An 18,645-nucleotide genomic window follows, 5' to 3' on the forward strand; every position below is an offset into this window, starting at 1 on the left:
TATTAATAGGCCCAAGACAACTGTATTACCATTGACTGGGTTACCGCTTATGTTACAAACAGTTAATCAGTGGGGAAGTGTAGTTGCGACCACTTTGAAATCAAAATTTAAAGGCTGACTTACCAAATACAGCAAGGGGAAATGTCCGAGCATGGTTCATGTTCTGTTCCTGGTGCAGCTTAGCTATGCATGACCCTGTTGTAACCTTGCATTCCAGACCAGTGTAAAGAAGGGTAACACAATCTGGCCATGTCTTGGTATCATTGTTTCCCCTTTCCAACTTTGGTGTCACTGTGTCTGCTGAAAATTCGAAAGTTCTAGTAAAGTATGTTTGGGGGAATTATAGATGTTATAAATGATACTTAAAATGTCCAGGAGGCCAGATTCTCCTGAAAAAATTCTCCATGCAGTCAGCAGTCCAGTAATTATCGCATTGCAGAAGGGTACATGATGCTACCCATACATCATTCTGAATAGCAAAAAATGTCCAGTACTTCCTGCAATGATGTTATTTAAGGAGACATTCTTCCCTTTTGATGTAAAAGCTCACGGTGACCTATGCTAAGTGATTAGGATAATCAAATCTTTTGCTCGGAGGCATAAATGCTAATTACCACAAACTCTGGAATGTTAATCCTTCCTTTCCTCATGTAGAATCCACATTTGTCTATTTAGCACTGATGGATTTACTTGAGGACTTACCAAATGCCCTATTTTGGAAGCTCACCTCTAGACTTTGGCAATACAAATAATGTTATGGGATGGCAGCATTAAGGGCACATGTACGTTGGCAAAGTTACAGCACCGGCAGTTACAGCACCGCTCAGAGAGAGTTGAAGGGAAACCACTGTTGTGTGTTCACACTGTCAGCTGCCTGCACAATAGCATGTTCACACTTGTGGCACTTGCAACAGTATTCGGAGCAGTGCACTCTGGGCAGCTATCCCACAGAGAACCTCTTTCTCTTCTGCTACAAAGACTTGAGGAAGGTGGAGGGGGTCACAGCGCATTCTGGGTCTGTCCCAAAGCTCCGTTATGCATTGCTTCGCATCCCAGAAATCCTTGTGCTTCTGCCTGCATTTGGTGCCATCTTTCAACAGTTTGTATACTGTGTGCCCTGCCTCTTCGGGCTGCAGGAATGGATCCAAAACTGCTGACCAGTGTGCTGCTCACTCTGACCAACACATCGCGAGTGGCAGTGGAGCTATTCCTTAACTACAAAGTCAAGAGGAGTGAGATATTGATCTCACTATGCATATTAGCTATGACACAAGATAGCTTGTGGCATTCATGGAGGTGCTGACCACAGGGGAACACCGCTTTCGGGCTTGGGAAACAAGCAGTGAGTGGTGGGATCACATTGTGATGCACATCTGGGATGAAGAGCAGTGACTGCAGAACTTTTGGATGAGGAAAGCCACATTCCTGGGACTGTGTGATGAGCTTACCCCAGCCCTGTGGTGCAAGGACACGAGAATGAGAGCTGCCCTGTCGTTGAAGAAGTGCGTGGCAATTGCACTGTGGAAGCTGGCTACTCCAGACTGCTACCGATCGGTCGCTAACCAGTTTGGAGTGGGAAAGTCGACCATTAGACTTGTGTTGATGGATGTGTGCAGGGCCATTAATCGCCTCTTTCTCCAAAAGACCGTGGCTCTGGGCAACGTGCATGACATTGTAGACAGCTTTGTACAAATGGGCTTCCCGAACTGCAGAGGGGTGATAGATGGTACGCACATTCCAATTCTGGCACCAGACCACCTAGCCACCGAGTACATTAATTGCAAGGGGTGTTTCTCAATGGTTCTCAGGTGCTTGTGGATCACCATGGGCATTTCACAGACATTAACACAAGCTGGTCTGGAAAGCTGCATGACACACATCTTGACAGCAGCAAGGAGCAGTTCAAAAACAGGCTAAGCAAGTGCAGACTGACTGTTGAGTCTGCATTTAGTCATTTAAAAGCCCACAGGCGAAGCCTGTATGGGAGGCTGGATCTGGCTGATGACAATATTCCTATGCTTATAGCCACGTGCTGCACACTTCATAATATTTGGGAAGGGAAGGGTGAAAGCTTCACTCAGGGCTGGACCACAGAGGTTCAGCACCTGGAGGCTGAGTTTGAACAGCCAGAGACCAGGGCTATTAGAGGGGCACAGCTTGGGGTCATAAGGATCAGAGATGCCTTGAGGCAGCAATTTGAAGCTGAAATCCACTAATATTTATTACTATACTCAGGATTGCAGTCCTTGTAATGATAGGAGGTGGTTGGTGCACATGATGCAATAAAGGGGTTTAACGTAATTGCATGTTGCTTTGCAGTGCTCTTTTTGCTTTCACTTAATAGAATAAAGATTGCTTTCAAATGAGCACAATTCTTTTATTAAAACATGACAACCAGAGGAGAGAGTCAAATGAAAAAATACATCAGCAAGGATGGGGATGGGGGAAGGGAAGGTCCCAGGAGGAGGAGAGGTCCCGGGACAGCTACAGATTTGTGTATGTCCAGGGATCATATCCGATCTTCTCCTCTGGAGTACGATGCAGCGGGTGCTGTACTTCATCAGGGCCAAACTGCAGAGGGATAGGTGTTGAGTTCAGTGGGTACTGGGAGTCCACACTGCTGGACTGTGAGGAGGGAGGAGTGGAATGCTGCAGGTAGAGAGTGGAGCCAGGAGGTTGATCAAAATGCGTTGGGTGGTGTGTGGGGGGTCATGGGAAATAATTCTGCGACAGTGGCTGCAGGGGAGGGCAGGTGCGGAGCTGCTTGATTTGAAGAGCTAGTATCGCCTGGAGTGTGTCCGCTTGGCACTCCATAACAGTTAAGAACCGCTCCATGGCTTCTTTCTGGTGTGTCGCGTTCTTCTTTCGGTCCCTCTCCTCGCTGTCCTGCCACTCCTTCAATTCCTGTTTCTCAGTGGTGGAGTGCATCATAACTTCATGCAGAAAGTCCTCCTTCATTCTTCTTGGCCACTTTCTAATTCTCTGCAGCTGTTCTGCCGCCGATAACAAAGAGGGAGGCCGGGCTCCCAAGATCATCTCTGTGAAGTTTAAAATGTAACATTTTACAGGAGCAGTATTGTTTGCAGCACAGACAACACTGATTCAGTGCTTTAAAACACAGTCAGAATTCACACACTTGTCGCTACCTGGCAGACCCCAGGCAAGCACACATGAGCCACAAGACCCCCTAAATGGTGAGTAGCCACAGGGACAGGGTAATTCACTCTTTCTGGACCCTGTTGTGTCGTACACTGGGCATGTGACTCTTTGGAAGAGCAAGAACTGTAGGAGGAGCCTGATAATCATTCCTGTCCCCACACTTTCCACAGGATGTGATCATAGCAGAAGATACTCACTGCTGAGGGTGAGCAGGGAATCAAGGGAGGGTCTTCTCCAAGCCTGCGGCTTCCATCCTGGCCCCTATGCAGCTTGCCTGTGTGCAGCAATGGTCCCCCCACCCATGAAGTCACAGTGGCGCAGGAAAGTTACCATTAATGGGGCAAGAAACAAAGCAGCTCTGCTGAAGAACCTGCAGCAGCAGATTGCCCAGTATCTCCACAAGAGTTTCCTGGAGATCTGAGGCAGATTGCTGTGAAGTGAGGGAATCAATCAACAGCCTGTTCCATCGCTCAGACTAGGCATTCGGTGGGAGACAAGCCTGCTTTCTGCAACCCTCCTGTCCCCAACAACTCACTTCAGCAATTCCCCACTTATCAGATCCTCTCCTGTTTGCACTTCGCCAAGATCCAACTGCTGTGACTGGCGAGGCTCCTCTGGGGTAGAGAAGAGCTCCTGGCTGAATGCATCTCTGGCCTCCGAGTCGTCCTCTGCCTCTGGGTCCCCTTTCCCCTCCACATCCTCATCCAAGATTTCTTCCTCCTGGCTTGATCCACTCTCGACTATCACACGAGCCAATGAAGTATCCACAGGGCCTTCGCAGTGGAGTTGGGGTCGCCACCGTATATCGCATCCAGTTCTTTCTAGAACCGGCAGCATCTGGATGCAGCACCGGAGCAGTGGTTTGCCTCCCGCACCTTGTGGTAGGCATTCCGCAGCTCCTTCACTTTTACCCTAGACAGCAATGTGCCCCAGTCATGGCCCCTTTCTATCATGCATCGTGAAATCTGTCCATAGGTATCATAAGTCCTATGACTGGAGCGCAGCTGGGACTGGACAGCCTCCTCTCCCCAAATACTGATGAGGTCCAGCAGCTCGACATTGCTCCAAGCGGGGGATTGCCTTGTGCATGGAGCAGGCGTGGCCACCTGTAAAGATGCACTGAGACCACTGCATCATCGAACAAACAGGAACGAGACTTTCAAATTTGCAAAGGAATTTACATGGTGGGGATGACGGTTGGTCATCTTAAGGCAAAGCAGTAGAGTTTGAACCAATGACCAGAGAGGTAAGAACAGGCATTGTGGGACACCTCCCGGAGGCCAGTCGCAGCATTGTAATTGCCATAGTGTCTACACTGGCACCGCAGCACTGTAGCCCCGACACAGAAAGCTCTACGCCTCTCATTGGGGCGGGCTTTTTTAAAGTGCTAAAACTGCTCAGTTTCTGCGCACTAAGTGGTTTGGCAGTGTGTACAGTGAAGAAAGCTGCTTTACTTGCCAGTGTAGACAGGTCCTAAGACTGCCACATTTGACCCCATCCTGTCCACTTCTCTTATTTGTTACCTTCCTCTTTCTCCGCCCTGTCTCTTGAAACTGCTCTGCAATAACAGATCACAAACTATTTGTTGTGTTGCCAGCACAATAAGACCTTGAGAATCACCTATGGACTGCTCCCTCTGGTTGCGGTTTTCTGTTGTCTCTGAATAATCATTTTGTACAATAGTGATCATGGAAAAAAATAAAAGGAGCATTAACTAATTATTCCTATAATTTTATAGAAGGCATATTGAAACAACCATTTTTTTTTAAAAATCACATCAAATAATACTTCCTGGAGAGAGGACTGGCCCAGAAGAGGGTTCCTGACCAGAATAGGGAAAGGGGGCTTCCTACTTTAGATTTACACAAGTGTAATTTCCAGCAAAATCCAATTCTACATTTGGGATAATGAAGTTTTGACTTGCATATCTGAGTTGAGTCTAGAAATGGCCCTGTTACAAGGGAGAAGGAATACAAGCCAAAATAGGGAAAGAACAGGTTAAAGAAGATTTAAAGAACTTAAATGTATTCAAGTTGGCAGTGTCTGATATTCACCCTAGGGTACTTCAGGAATTAGCTGAAACAATCTTGGAACCATTAGCAATTATCTTTGAGAACTCATTGAGGACAGGTGAGGTCTCAGAGGTCTGGAGAAGGGCAAACATAGTGTCTACCTTTAAAAAGGAGAACAAAAGGACCCAGGGAATTATAGACTAGTCAATCTAATTTTGATTCCTGATACTGGAACAAATTATTCGTCAATTAGTAAGCACCAAGAGGACAATAGAGTGTTAAGTAATAGCCAACATGGATTTGTTAAGAATAAATCATGCCTAACTAACCCAATTTCTTTTCTTTGTCAGGGTTACTGGCTTAACCAATAGGGGAAACCAGTAGATCTGATATATCTTGATTTTAGTAAGGCTTTTTAAGTGTCTCAGAGGACATTGTAAGCAAACTAGAGAAATGTGGTCTAGATAAAATTACCATAAGGTAGGTGCAAAACTGGTTGAAAGACTGTACTGAAAGTGTAGTTACAGGTATAAAAATGGTCATGTTTAGTTTTGAGAAAAGAAGGCTGAGGGGGACCTGATAAGTCTTCAAATATGCTGAGGGATGTTATGAAGAGGACTGTGATCAATTGTACTCTATGTCCATTGGAGGTAGGACAAGAATTAATGGTTTTAATCTGCAGCAAGGGAGAGTTAGGTTAGATATTAGGAAAATCTTTCTAACTATAAGGATAGTTAAGTACTGGAATAGATTATCAAAGGAGGTTATGGAATCCCCATCACTGGAGGTTTTAAAGAACAGGTTAGGCTAAAACCTGTTATAAATGCTCTAGATATACTTGCTCCTGCTTCAGCACAAAGGGTGGACTAGATGACCTCTTGAGTTCCCTTACAGCCCTATATTTCTACAATTCAATGGGCTTCTGAAACAGCCTCAGAAACAAAACAGGCAAGGTAGAGGGGAACTGGGGCCTGGCTGGAAAAGACATGTAGGGTGGGGCAGGAACCTTGTACACTAGCTTAAAACCAGCTGAAAGTTCTTTCATACTAAGTCACATCTCAGCTGGCCAGATACAGTCTGATTCTGGAATAGTGCAAGGGGGACTGAACTGGGAAGAGAACCTGGCCTGTATATTAGTTTGAAAGTTAACTCAGAAATATGTCAGTAGTGATGCCATGCACAGCTATAGCACCTGAGAAGTAAATACATTGTAAAAAACGATGTGGTGCATTCTAGGAAGAATTATGGGGTTTTCCTATACTATTTTAAAATAAATATTTAAAGAAAATTATGTGAGCAGGGATGCAGGGTCTGGTTGGGAGGATCACAGTGATATGCAAGTTTCACATAGGCAATATTTCCAAACTTTTAGTTGCTTACATGAATGAAATCTCTGAACCTTTTAAGGGTCAGCCAGCTCTATTACCATAGAAGATTCAGAGCTGAGATTGGGATTCTCATGACACAGCAGGCTATTCTGCTCTCTACTTGCTCCTCCAGTACTAGTAAGTTTTGTTACATGCACACTAGATTCAACTCTTACGCTACTAGTACACTTTACAGAATATTTATCTGTGTGTCCATCTTAAAATCCAACTTGAGTCAAGATCTGCAGAGAATGGCTGGATGACTTAGCAAACTTGTTGAAGAAAATTTGCTCTCACTGAAATGAAGCCAGCTTTCCCTAATTTCATATAATTAATATTTGTCAGGATCTTTTTAAGGAAAAGTAATTACTTGTCCATTATGAAACCAATTTTAAGCCTGATTCATCTCCCACTGAAGTCAATTAGAGTATTTCCATTCACCTAAAAGGGCACTGAATTGGGTCCAACTTACTTCCTCCTCCTGAGGAAAACAAAACAAAAAACAAAAATAAAAATCCCAGAACATTTGCCCTTGTTATCACATCCCAAGATAAAATGTGTCCATCATGAATCTCTCTCCCTCACCTTAATTTGCATCACACAGAAATGTATAATTTCAATGGAGGGCAAAAAGTCAGCTAGAAAAACAAAATATTTCAGTTTTGAAATGGAAAATAAAGAATTATTCTTGGGGGTGGGAGATGGGAGAGAAGACGTAGGCCAGCAGAACTGTACAATTGTAATTTTAAATATGCCTCTACTTGTTCTGGTCTTTACTGTGGATGAGGGGAAAGCAGTGGATGTGCTATTTCTGGACTTTAGCAAAGCTTTTGATATGGTCTCCCACAGTATTCTTGCCAGCAAGTTAAAGAAGTATGGGCTGGATGAATGGAGGGTAAGGTGGATAGAAAACTGGCTAGATGGTCGGGCTCAACGGGTAGTGATCAATGGTTCCATGTCTAGTTGGCAGCCGGTATCAAGTGGGGTGCCCCAAGGGTCAGTGCTGGGGCCGGTTTTATTCAATATCTTCATTAACGATCTGGAGGATGGTGTGGACTGCACCCTTAGCAAGTTTGCAGATGACACTAAACTGGGAGGAGTGATTGATACGCTGGAGGGTAGGGATAGGATACAGAGGGACCTAGACAAATTAGAGGATTGGGCCAAAAGAAATATGATGAGGTTCAACAAGGACAAGTGCAGAGTCCTGCACTTAGGACGGAAGAATCCCATGCACTGCTACAGACTAGGGACCGAATGGCTGGGCAGCAGTTCTGCAGAAAAGGACCTAGGGGTTACGGTGGACGAAAAGCTGAATATGAGTCAACAGTGTGCCCTTGTTGCCAAGAAGGCTAATGGCATTTTGGGTTGTATAAGTAGGGGCATTTCCAGCAGATCGAGGGATGTGATCATTCCCCTCTATTCAGCACTGGTGAGGCCTCATCTGGAGTACTGTGTCCAGTTTTGGGCCCCACACTACAAGAAGGATGTGGATAAATTGGAGAGAGTCCAGCGGAGGGCAACAAAAATGATTAGGGGGCTGGAACACATGACTTATGAGGAGAGGCTGAGGGAACTGGGATTGTTTAGTCTGCAGAAGAGAAGAATGAGGGGGGATTTGATAGCTGCTTTCAACTACCTGAAAGGGGGTTCCAAAGAGGATGGATCTAGACTGTTCTCAGTGGTAGAAGATGACAGAACAAGGAGTAATGGTCTCAAGTTGCAGAGGGGGAGGTTTAGGTTGGATATTAGGAAAAACTTTTTCACTAGTAGGGTGGTGAAGAACTGGAATGGGTTACCTAGGGAGGTGGTGGAATCTCCTTCCTTAGAGGTTTTTAAGGTCAGGCTTGACAAAGCCCTGGCTGGGATGATTTAGTTGGGGATTGGTCCTGCTTTGAGCAGGGGGTTGGACTAGATGACCTCCTGAGGTCCCTTCCAACCCTGAGATTCTATGATTCTATGATTCTATTAAAAAATGTTAATTTGGCAACTTCTGCACTGATCAAAAAAAATGAGAAAGTCCAGAAACCTTCATCCTGCAATCAGATCCAAAAACGTCCATCCATGCAAATCTGATTGCAGGATCAGGGACTATGATTAAGATATGGGTATTATATTACTGATGTTAATTAAAAGATCAGTGTTTCTGGGGCAAAATAGTTTCCCCCACTGTGTTGATGAAGCATGTGCAGTACTTTGTATATGTACAAAGTATAAATGTGCATAAAATGGGCCCAATCCAGCTAGGTGTTTTGCCTGAGTAAGTGATTCAGGATTTGTCCTTCTATTTGCGAGTCACTCACAAAATCTATGGACTAGCTACTTAATTAGGGAAAAAAAGGTCAGAACTATAAAATCAGCATGACCTGACTGCAGTTATTTATTCTTATCTCTTTTCCTATAATTATGATTCTTTACTAGTACAGAACTGTACTGACATTTTCAGATGCATGTAGTAGTTCATTTCTTTCCACAATCAATTTATGTTTGACCTGAAACAACATTTTTAACTACAGCTGTTCTCAAATTATTGTACAGGCCAGGTCATTAAAACCCCATTTTTCTTTTTATTTTCTTATGTGAAGACTTTCAATATTAATCTGCAAAACATTATGAAATATGTTATATTATATGGTACAATATTAATAATACTGCTCTACCTTCCAATCTGTCATCCCCTCATCCTGGGGGATTATGGATCTCAACTGTACTATCTGACCGTTTAGACTGTAAGCTCATTGTGGAAGGGACAGTTTACAGTTTAGTACTGAGCACACTATGAAATAGTATCAACAGGGTAATCTACTAATTTACATGAGAAAAGCCTATGCAGTAATTCCATAGGGGCAGGATTTACCCCCATCATAGAACACAGAGAAGGGCCTGGTTGGTCCCCTTTGCCCGTGGGTCTCAGGATGCTTCTGCACTTTTCCTGGTGCTCCCTGAAGAGTTTTTCTCCCATGCAGTCCCCACCAAAAACTCCAATCGAGCTACTGGTGGTTCAACTTAGTTAAAGAAGTTCATTCTTTATCTCAGGTGATAGCAGCTCATCCTTTGAGTGCTGGAAGTCCCAGGTTCAGTCTTGCAATGACTTCCATCATTGGAAGGACATTATTGTTCTCAACAGCTAATACATCTACAACAATAGGGAGGTGATCGGAGCTGTGGGTCTCTCCCCTCTCACTTGTTTGGTACCTAATATGGAGCCCCTTGCACTGTGCGGTGACCTTGTGATTCAATAATAATCATTTTATTATTATATTCATTCTATAAAATCATCATCTGAATGATCACATTGGTGAAAATTCAGCAAGGTGGCATTGGAAAAATAACCCAACCCAAACTTTTAGCTTTTTCAAAATAAAACTGCAATGAAAAGCTTTGCCAGCATTTTTTTTATCTTATAGGCTGATAGCTATAGCAGTATTTAAAAATTACCAGCCAAGGATTTTGCATTAATCCTACCAAAAAATGATCAGCAACTAGCAGATATGCTTTACTCTTCTGGGCTCATCATCAGTGAGGTGCAGCTGCTGCTTTGACTTCATCTTTTGTGGCTTGCCTTTGAAATGTTGTACTTTTTTTTTTTGCATTGCTCTATACTAATTTTATTATCCTGGCTTCTCCTAAGGACTCACATTTACCCTGACAAATCCATGCTGATTAGCTGCCAGAGGGATGCTCTGTGGTTCTTTATGGTGAGTGAAACGCTTACTGAGAGTGTAGAGAATAGGTTTAGAAGATATACACATGTCTGCAGGATGTAGCAGACTGATGTTCATTTTAAAATAATGGGACATTTGTCATTGGAAAGATGGCAGTTACTTTGTAAGCAACACTAGGACATCAGCTGGATGAGACTGAGCATGTTTGCTACTCTAAATTCTCTTCCAAAGTGGTCGTATTTGTTTTATTTAAGCTGTGTTTTAGGAGCACAAAAAAAAGGCAGCAAAGGGGCAGTGACTTGGCTGGCATAAAGTTATTAACATGAGTACATCACTGCTTGACGTTACCCGTGTTTGAATAGAGTGGATTATACATGAAGACTTTTAAGGATATCACTCTGTAGATCTTATTGTATCTGGTAATTACAACAATGTAAAACCTGGATGTAAAATACACTATTTACCTTTTCTCAATGGAAAGATCTCAAAGAGAAGTGCATGGAAATATGTTAAGGACAGGTACTTAAAGTAGGGCTAAACAAAACATTTTGCATTTATGGTAAGGATTCATCAGCTTTCTGCATGATGGAAGCAACAATTTTCCTGGAGCTCTGTCAGATTTATGTACACATTGCTACGTGCTCTGACAATCTGGGCCCAAGGAAGTGAGATTTATCTGGAAAGAAGCACATTTTTTGGTTAAGGAAGGTTTTCTAATCAGAAGGTATGCAATGAGAAAAACAATTACAATATACAAAGATAATGAAGGAAGACTCTGTAATCACAATTAGTTGAGAGAGTGACACTAATTGGAGTAAATTTGTTATTAGTTTCCAGTAGCAACAATGTACTTGCTTCTCAGCATGAAAGTCTCCCATAGAAATTTGACTTTCATGTTTAGAAAGAGCCTGTTGGGAACAATCCTGAATTAAGGGACTGGTGGTGTGAATTGCACTAACTTACAGGGAGCTCCTGGGGTTGGTGGAGAGAAAAAATAATGATTCTCCCCTATACCCTGTTCTGCAGCAATAGAAAGGGGCACAATCTAGTCCAAAGGGATTACTTCAGTATATGTGTGGGGATTGGACTCAGTGTTGTCATTGATATTCGAACTGGGCATTGTTATAGGGGATGTTTTGTATCCTTGTTGCATCATAGACATTCCAGAGGAAGATGATGTATTCGATCATCGAGATTATCCTGCTGCTTGTATGGGAATGTTCAGCAGAGTCAACACTCTAGTGCTTCCTTCAGCTCACTTTTACATGACCCAAATAAATGTCGATTCCAGCACTCCCCTTGAGAGACGATCCCACAGATTTCTCAACATTGAGAATTTATTTTCCTTACATTAAGCCCAAATTTTCCTTTGATTTGCCTCTTTACATCATTATTTTTTATGAACATGGTAACTGCTGATCCCTGAAATACATAGGGGTTTATAATTTAAATGGTAAGTGCATGGACAGAAGAGCTACACAGTAAGTTTAGAGCCTGATGCTACAAATCTGTACACACATAAGTACTCCTAAGTCAGTTTCAATGGGCCTATTCACCAGACTAAGGACTTTATGTGAGGTGAGAGTGAGCAACAAGAGGCCTTTGGGGCCAGGTTGTGTCCTAGCCTAGGAAGCTGTGCAGGGAAATGAAAAGGAGCAAGTCCCACAACACTCTCCTGCAGGGCTTCTCTGCATCTCCACCACAGGCCCATAAGGGAAAAGAGGTCCTGTGAGCCAGATACTGCCCCTTGCACAGATGGTGGGAAATGGGTGGAGCACTGTCATCACCCCTGAGCCAATGAGTGTGTGTTGGGGTAGTAATTTGCCACTGGAAAAGAGAAGTAGCAGGTTTCTATCCTGCAGGAACAAGGAGAAAATAGGGATGGAATAGAGCCTCTCAGAGGCACAGCTCCTTCCGTGCTTTGTCTCTGGAGTTGAACGGCTATATGCCACCCATATTATGGGCTTGAGGTCAAAAGACAATCTATTCCTTGGACTGTAAACTGTTTGGCCTACGGACCTGTCTTTTATTTGTCTGTACATTACTGTACACTCTTACCATATTGTAAATATAATTGTTGTTATATAATTATATGATAAACATGCAGGTATTTTAGTCCTGTAAACCAGAGTGCAGATTACCTGATGGTGACCCTTTTTTTGGAACTACAGGACTAAAAGCAATCACCAGGAACATGAGTCATGCACTGACATGGTTTTAACCCCCAAGTAAAACGTACATAAGTAATTAAATCGTGATTAATCACACGGTTACAAAAATAAATTGTGCGGTTAAAAAAATAAATCGCACGGTGAAAAAAATTTGTTCAGCCAATTGCTCAGACAAAAAAGTTTGTTTACATTCACGGGAGATAATGCTGCCTGCTTCTTATTTACAATGTCACCTGAAAGTGAGAACAGGAATTCTCCTGGCACTATTCTAGCCAGCGTCCCTCCCCTTCTGGTACAAATTTTGCATGTGAGTGTTTACATTTGCCCGCAGCAACCATTCATGCCTGCAGCGTTTGATCAGGGGAAAGAGAACAGAAGTGCAAATTAAGCCATGCCAGGGTCAAATCCAACTGCCTGCTTCCACCAGATATGTCACAGAAGCAGGTATAATAGGAGCCATGGAAGACTCAAATGCAATGCATGTGAAGTTCAATAATAACTTTTGTTAAAATTCTGCAAAAAAAATTTTTTTCTTCCATACTGGCATCTGGGTTTCACTTAATGCTATTCTCCCCCAAACTTTTTCTGGTCTTCCTCTGACCTGTCTCCCCTTACAACTAGATGTAGCTCCCTATCTTCCCGTTGACCGCCCAACCCTCTCTTCCAGCACACTGTGTCACCTTCTTCCCTCCCCTACCCACCGTTAAGTTCCCTACCTTCCCACTGCCCCTCCCCACAACCTCTTCTGGCCTAGTATACTTTCTCAACTGCCCAAAACCTCTTTTGTCCTCCTGTTATCCCTTATGGACTCTTCTCCTCATGTCCATGGTACCAAGGCTTACATTCAGCCAGAGCAGAACTCCAGTAAATATTTTCAGCCTCCCTGGAGTTTTCATCGCATGTTGAGGGCTGGGGTATAGAGCGTTCTGGGAAATACTCTGAGAATTTAGGACTGCATGTGACTATGTACGGAGTAAGGTACAACTCGACATCAGTAAAGGTGGTGGAATCAGCCCTGATGTGAATACTCACAAAGATGTGTTTGTGCCTTTTGCGCAGCTCCAGTAACGACTAGGCGCTGGATGTAAACAAGTACTGACATCTTTTTGCAATGTAAAAGGAAGTGATACTGACATTGGATGAGGAAGAAATAGCAGAAACACGAGGATTGGCTATAAACAGAGCATCTATAGCAAGAATATTTTATTAATTGTGCAGTGTGTTCTCTCTAATGGACCTATCCTCTAACTTATCCTAAGTAGAGCAACTGAGATGTGGTGCATACTGCAGATGGATAGCAACAGCAGCAGCAGCAGCAGCACACTTACATAACTGGCACACAGGTGTCTGGGTTCATATTACCAGCGAGCTAACATAAGCCAAATATTTATTTGTTGTTTGGAGGCATTGGGGTGTGTATTGTTGTAAAGAAGTAGGGGATCTCAATCTGTTAGTCAGAAATGTTTGTGGATTTAGGATCAGCCTCTGGATTTTTGCTGTATTTTCCAGAAATCTTTAAAAAGTGATGTTATTATCTCTTGATTGCAAAATGTGCATTCACAATCTAAAACAATATCCAATCAGTATCATCATGTCAGGATCCCTGCTACCTAGACAGAACTAGCCTCTTGAGAAATGTTCCTGTTAATAATAAGAAAGCACAGGCACCTAGATACATAGCAACTTTTTTCAAAAGATCTCAAGGGCCTTTACAAACCGTTGATTAACCCTCACAATGCACCTATGAACTAAGGATTATTATCCCCATTTTGCAGATGGGGAAACTGAGGTGTATATAGAAATTAAGTACCCAGAGTCAGGCAGTGGATTCACGGCAGAGCTACAAATAGCTACAGAAGTTCTGATCCCCACCTCCACTCCCAGTCCCCTTCATTAGCTCCTAGATCACATTTTCTGGAAGAGTACTGCATGCTGCAGGCAGCCTAAGATTTAAAAGCATTTTGATTTTTTTCCAATAAAAAGGGATTTTCTGCTCACATATACCGGTGATTATATACTATCTGTTCACTGCTAAAGGGAATGGCAAAGGGCTCATGAATGATTAATGAAGTTTTAGGTCCAAAAATCTCTAAGTAGCAGTGTACTTGCAAGTTTTAGAGAGTGATCTGTTACCAGGGAATGTACCTTTTGATGTTTCATTTGTTGGCTATATTGTGCTGTGAACCGAATAATCCTTTTCATCCTCCCCCTTTTCTCCTCCAAAATGATCAGCCGGGTGTGGGAAAAAGTAAAACCTTGCTGCACTAAGTGGATATTGCTGTTAAGAGTCTGATATCTTTCTGCATGGCATGGTGAATTGTTTCTTGTTTATATGCTTGGTAGGAGTAAGGATTGGGGGAAATCTCTGATTTTTTTTCTGGCATTTTCTTTTGGTGTGAAGTACAATTTGCGTAGCATCCACCACAAGCTTGTTCATATGCTTTATTAATAGCCTTTTAGGGAAGACAGAAACACTCCTCTAGGTAGCTTGGGTCTGGAAATCCTTGTCATGACTGCATTTTAGAGGCTGGGAATAAAGGATGAGTTGCAACTAGCTTTAGGATGGAAGCAATCATGCTGGATGTATGAATTGCAGGTTGGTGGGGGGCTTAATAGAAATGATATTTTTCATTTTTGAGATGGGTTGTCACATTGCCTGAAAGGGTGGGAAATTGTGGATAATAAGTGGCAATGCTAAACTCAAACAGCCATGGTACGACATGCTTTGCTTGTGTGGTATTACACTGCATACAAAACATGACATCCAAAGTATGTTCTTTAGGTTGCAAAGTCAAGCACTGGAAAATGCCAGATGCAACCATGCAATTTTAATTTTGCCCCTTCATACATCCATTCTGTATCCTGAATGAGGCTGGGGTCCTGTGGGAAAAAACAGTATGGGTGCGTCTACACTGCAAGCAACAACAAAAAAGAGAGAAGAAGAAAAATTGCTCCCGGTAGTGAGTCTGTGTCTGGGTCAACTGACTCGGTCTCGCAGGGATTGAACGATGGGGCTAAAAATAGCAGTGAAAACATTCCCACTGGGGCTGGAGCCTGGGCTATGCAACCAGCGGTGGGGGGAGGGTCTTACAGTGGGAACAGCTGCACTGCTATTTTTATCCCCATCGTGCAATCCCCACAAGCCTGAATCAGTTGACCTGGGCTCTGAGACGTGCTGCCATGGCTTTTTTATTTATTCCCCCCCCCAGTGTAGACATACCTGACATGATCAAGGCTTTCCATTTGCTGAATTTCAAAGGCCTGCAGCAAACAGAATCAGTAGAGCTTCTTAAAAAAAAAAGTTGCAGAACTTCCTCACAGTGGAATGTGCTGGCAATCTAAATATAGCAGGCACTGCCAGATTCCACTCCACTGTGTGGTTAATGAGCACAGGTAAGAGAAGGAAGAAAAACAATGAGTAGACAGGTGTGATGTAATAAATATATCAGTGGGAATGGCTTGAAGTACAAGTTCAAACAGAGGTAACCCAGACTACCTGCTAGCAAAGCCAGAGCTGTCTAATTAGGGCTAGCTCTAACCTGTAATGAGCAGATACTGGCCTCTGTGTGTGGTGGGGGGGGCTTATTTTATAAACAGTCATTTTTAAAGCCTTTCCCTACCAAAGACAACTCTTGGCATGGAAATTCTGCCCCCAAAGGAGGAAGTTTAGTGTTTAACCTCAAGTTTTTGGCCTGAGACTTAGGTGTATGGGGGACTTTTCATGTTCTGCTGGTAGCACCATGACCATGGATTGCCACAAACGTGCCTATTTAAAGTGTTGTTAAATAGAAAAGGCAGACAGTAACTGTTCCACTTATGCCCTTTTTTCAGTGAGTTCTCCATGTTAATGACAGCAAGATAGCTGACTGCAAAGCTAATTTAGTTGTGCTTGAGATATGCAATTAGGGCCTGATCCATTGTCTTCCAATCCCATTAATGAGGAATCTAGAGAACTTGTTCAATATGAGATTTTCAAATGCCCAACCTAATTCAAAATAAAACCAGTTTCCATCAGAAAAAGACAATGAACTGCTTCTCAGGCCTGCTACACTAAAAAAGCAGCAAAGAATCCTGTGGCACCTTATAGACTAACAGACGTTTTGCAGCATGAGCTTTCGTGGGTGAATACCCACTTCTTCGGATGCAAGTGGTGGAAATTTCCTGGGGCAGGTATATATAAGCAAGCAAGAAGCAAGCTAGAGATAACGAGGTTAGATCAATCAGGGTGGATGAGGCCCTGTTCTAGCAGTTGAGGTGTGAAAACCAAGGGAGGAGAAACTGGTTCTGTAATTGGCAAGCCATTCACAGTCTTCGTTTAGTCCTGAGCTGATGGTGTCAAATTTGCAGATGAACTGGAGCTCAGCAGTTTCTCTTTGAAGTCTGGTCCTAAAGTTTTTTTGCTGTAGGATGGCCACCTTAAGATCTGCTATTGTGTGGCCAGGGAGGTTGAAGTGTTCTCCTACAGGTTTTTGTATATTGCCATTCCTAATGTCTGATTTGTGTCCATTTATCCTTTTCCTTAGAGACTGTCCAGTTTGGCCGATGTACATAGCAGAGGGGCATTGCTGGCATATGATGGCATATATTACATTGGTGGAAGTGCAGTTGAATGAACCGGTGATGTTGTGGCTGATCTGGTTTGGTCCTGTGATGGTGTTGCTGGTGTAGATATGTGGGCAGAGTTGGCATCGAGGTTTGTTGCATGGATTGGTTCCTGAGCTAGAGTTACTATGGTGCGGTGTGCAGTTGCTGGTGAGAATATGCTTCAGGTTGGCAGGTTGTCTTTGGGCGAGAACTGGTCTGCCACCCAAGGCCTGTGAAAGTGTGGGATCATTGTCCAGGATGGGTTGTAGATCCCTGATGATGCGTTGTAGGGGTTTTAGCTGGGGACTGTATGTGATGGCCAGTGGAGTCCTGTTGGTTTCTTTCTTGGGTTTGTCTTCCAGTAGGAGGCTTCTGGGTACACGTCTGGCTCTGTTGATCTGTTTCCTTATTTCCTCATGTGGGTACTGTAGTCTTGAGAATGCTTGGTGGAGATTTTCTAGGTGTTGGTCTCTGTCTGCGGGGTTAGAGCAGATACGGTTGTACCTCAGTGCTTGGCTGTAGACAATGGATCTTGTGGTGTGTCCGGGATGGAAGCTGGAGGCATGAAGGTAGGCATAGCGGTCGGTAGGTTTTCGGTATAGGGTGGTGTTGATGTGACCATCACTTATTTGCACCGTGGTGTCTAGGAAGTGGACCTCCCGTGTAGATTGGTCCAGGCTGAGGTTGATGGAGGGGTGGAAGCTGTTGAAATCGTGGTGGAATTTTTCCAGAGTCTCCTTCCCATGGGTCCAGATGATGAAGATGTCATCGATGTAGCGTAGGTAGAGAAGGGGCGTGAGTGGACGGGAGCTGAGGAAGCGTTGTTCCAGGTCGGCCATAAAAATATTGGCATATTGTGGGGCCATACGGGTGCCCATAGCGGTGCCACTGATCTGGAGATATATATTGTCAGCAAATTTGAAATAGTTGTGTGTGAGGATAAAGCCACAGAGCTCAGCAACCAGGTGTGCTGTGGCATCATCAGGGATACTGTTCCTGACAAAAAAGCAGACATAGCTATATCAGCTAAGATTATGAAATAATCATATCCTCTATCCAACATAACTGTTCCAACAAAAACCTCAATATAGATGCAACTATGCTTACAGAAGAGTACTTTTGTTGGGATAGCTAATGTCCTTCATGAAGATGGTGATTCTATGTTTGCAGAACTCCAGTTGGCATAAGCTGTGTGTCCACTGGCAGGCTCTGCTGACATATTTATTGTGGCTTAGGCTGTGGAGTGTAGACCTTCCTCAGTGAGGGCTACTTCCATGTCAAATGATATCTTTCAAACTTCAGCCTTTTGGGCTAGTCAAAAAAAGGACACCATTACTTTTTCTTTCCTTCAAAAATAAATAATAATAATAATAATTGAGATATATTTCTCACCCTCCTATCACCCCCAAAACAATTTTACTGAAACCTCCCAAAACAACTTTGCCCTCCAGCAAAGATCAGTAATGGAAAACTTCAGTGCAAAAGGTGAACTTTTCTGAGAAACCAAAAGCTAGGGGAACCAGGTTGCAGCTACTGCCCCATTATAAGAAGAAAATTTGACATTTTAAAAATATATATTACAAAAATAAAGGAGAGGCAGATGATGCAATGAGGGGAAGATGGTTCTAAAACAATAAAGGGGTCATTAGAGCACTCAACTGAGAGGAAGCACTTTGGCTTAACTTTA

At 43.3% G+C, this 18,645-nt stretch overlaps 1 long non-coding RNA gene across 1 annotated transcript in view; it reads left to right on the top strand.

The window, feature by feature from the left end:
• The first annotated feature begins 10,171 nt into the window (after positions 1–10,171).
• The window catches only part of LOC123367214, a 28,051-nt gene continuing 19,577 nt past the window's right edge, over positions 10,172–18,645 (top strand). The window contains exon 1 of the long non-coding RNA XR_006578359.1: positions 10,172–10,236. This is a non-coding gene — a long non-coding RNA (uncharacterized LOC123367214). The remainder of the gene's footprint in view (positions 10,237–18,645) is intronic.

Source organism: Mauremys mutica, chromosome 3 (genome assembly GCF_020497125.1).
Source record: "Mauremys mutica isolate MM-2020 ecotype Southern chromosome 3, ASM2049712v1, whole genome shotgun sequence".
NCBI classification, from domain to species: domain Eukaryota; kingdom Metazoa; phylum Chordata; order Testudines; family Geoemydidae; genus Mauremys; species Mauremys mutica.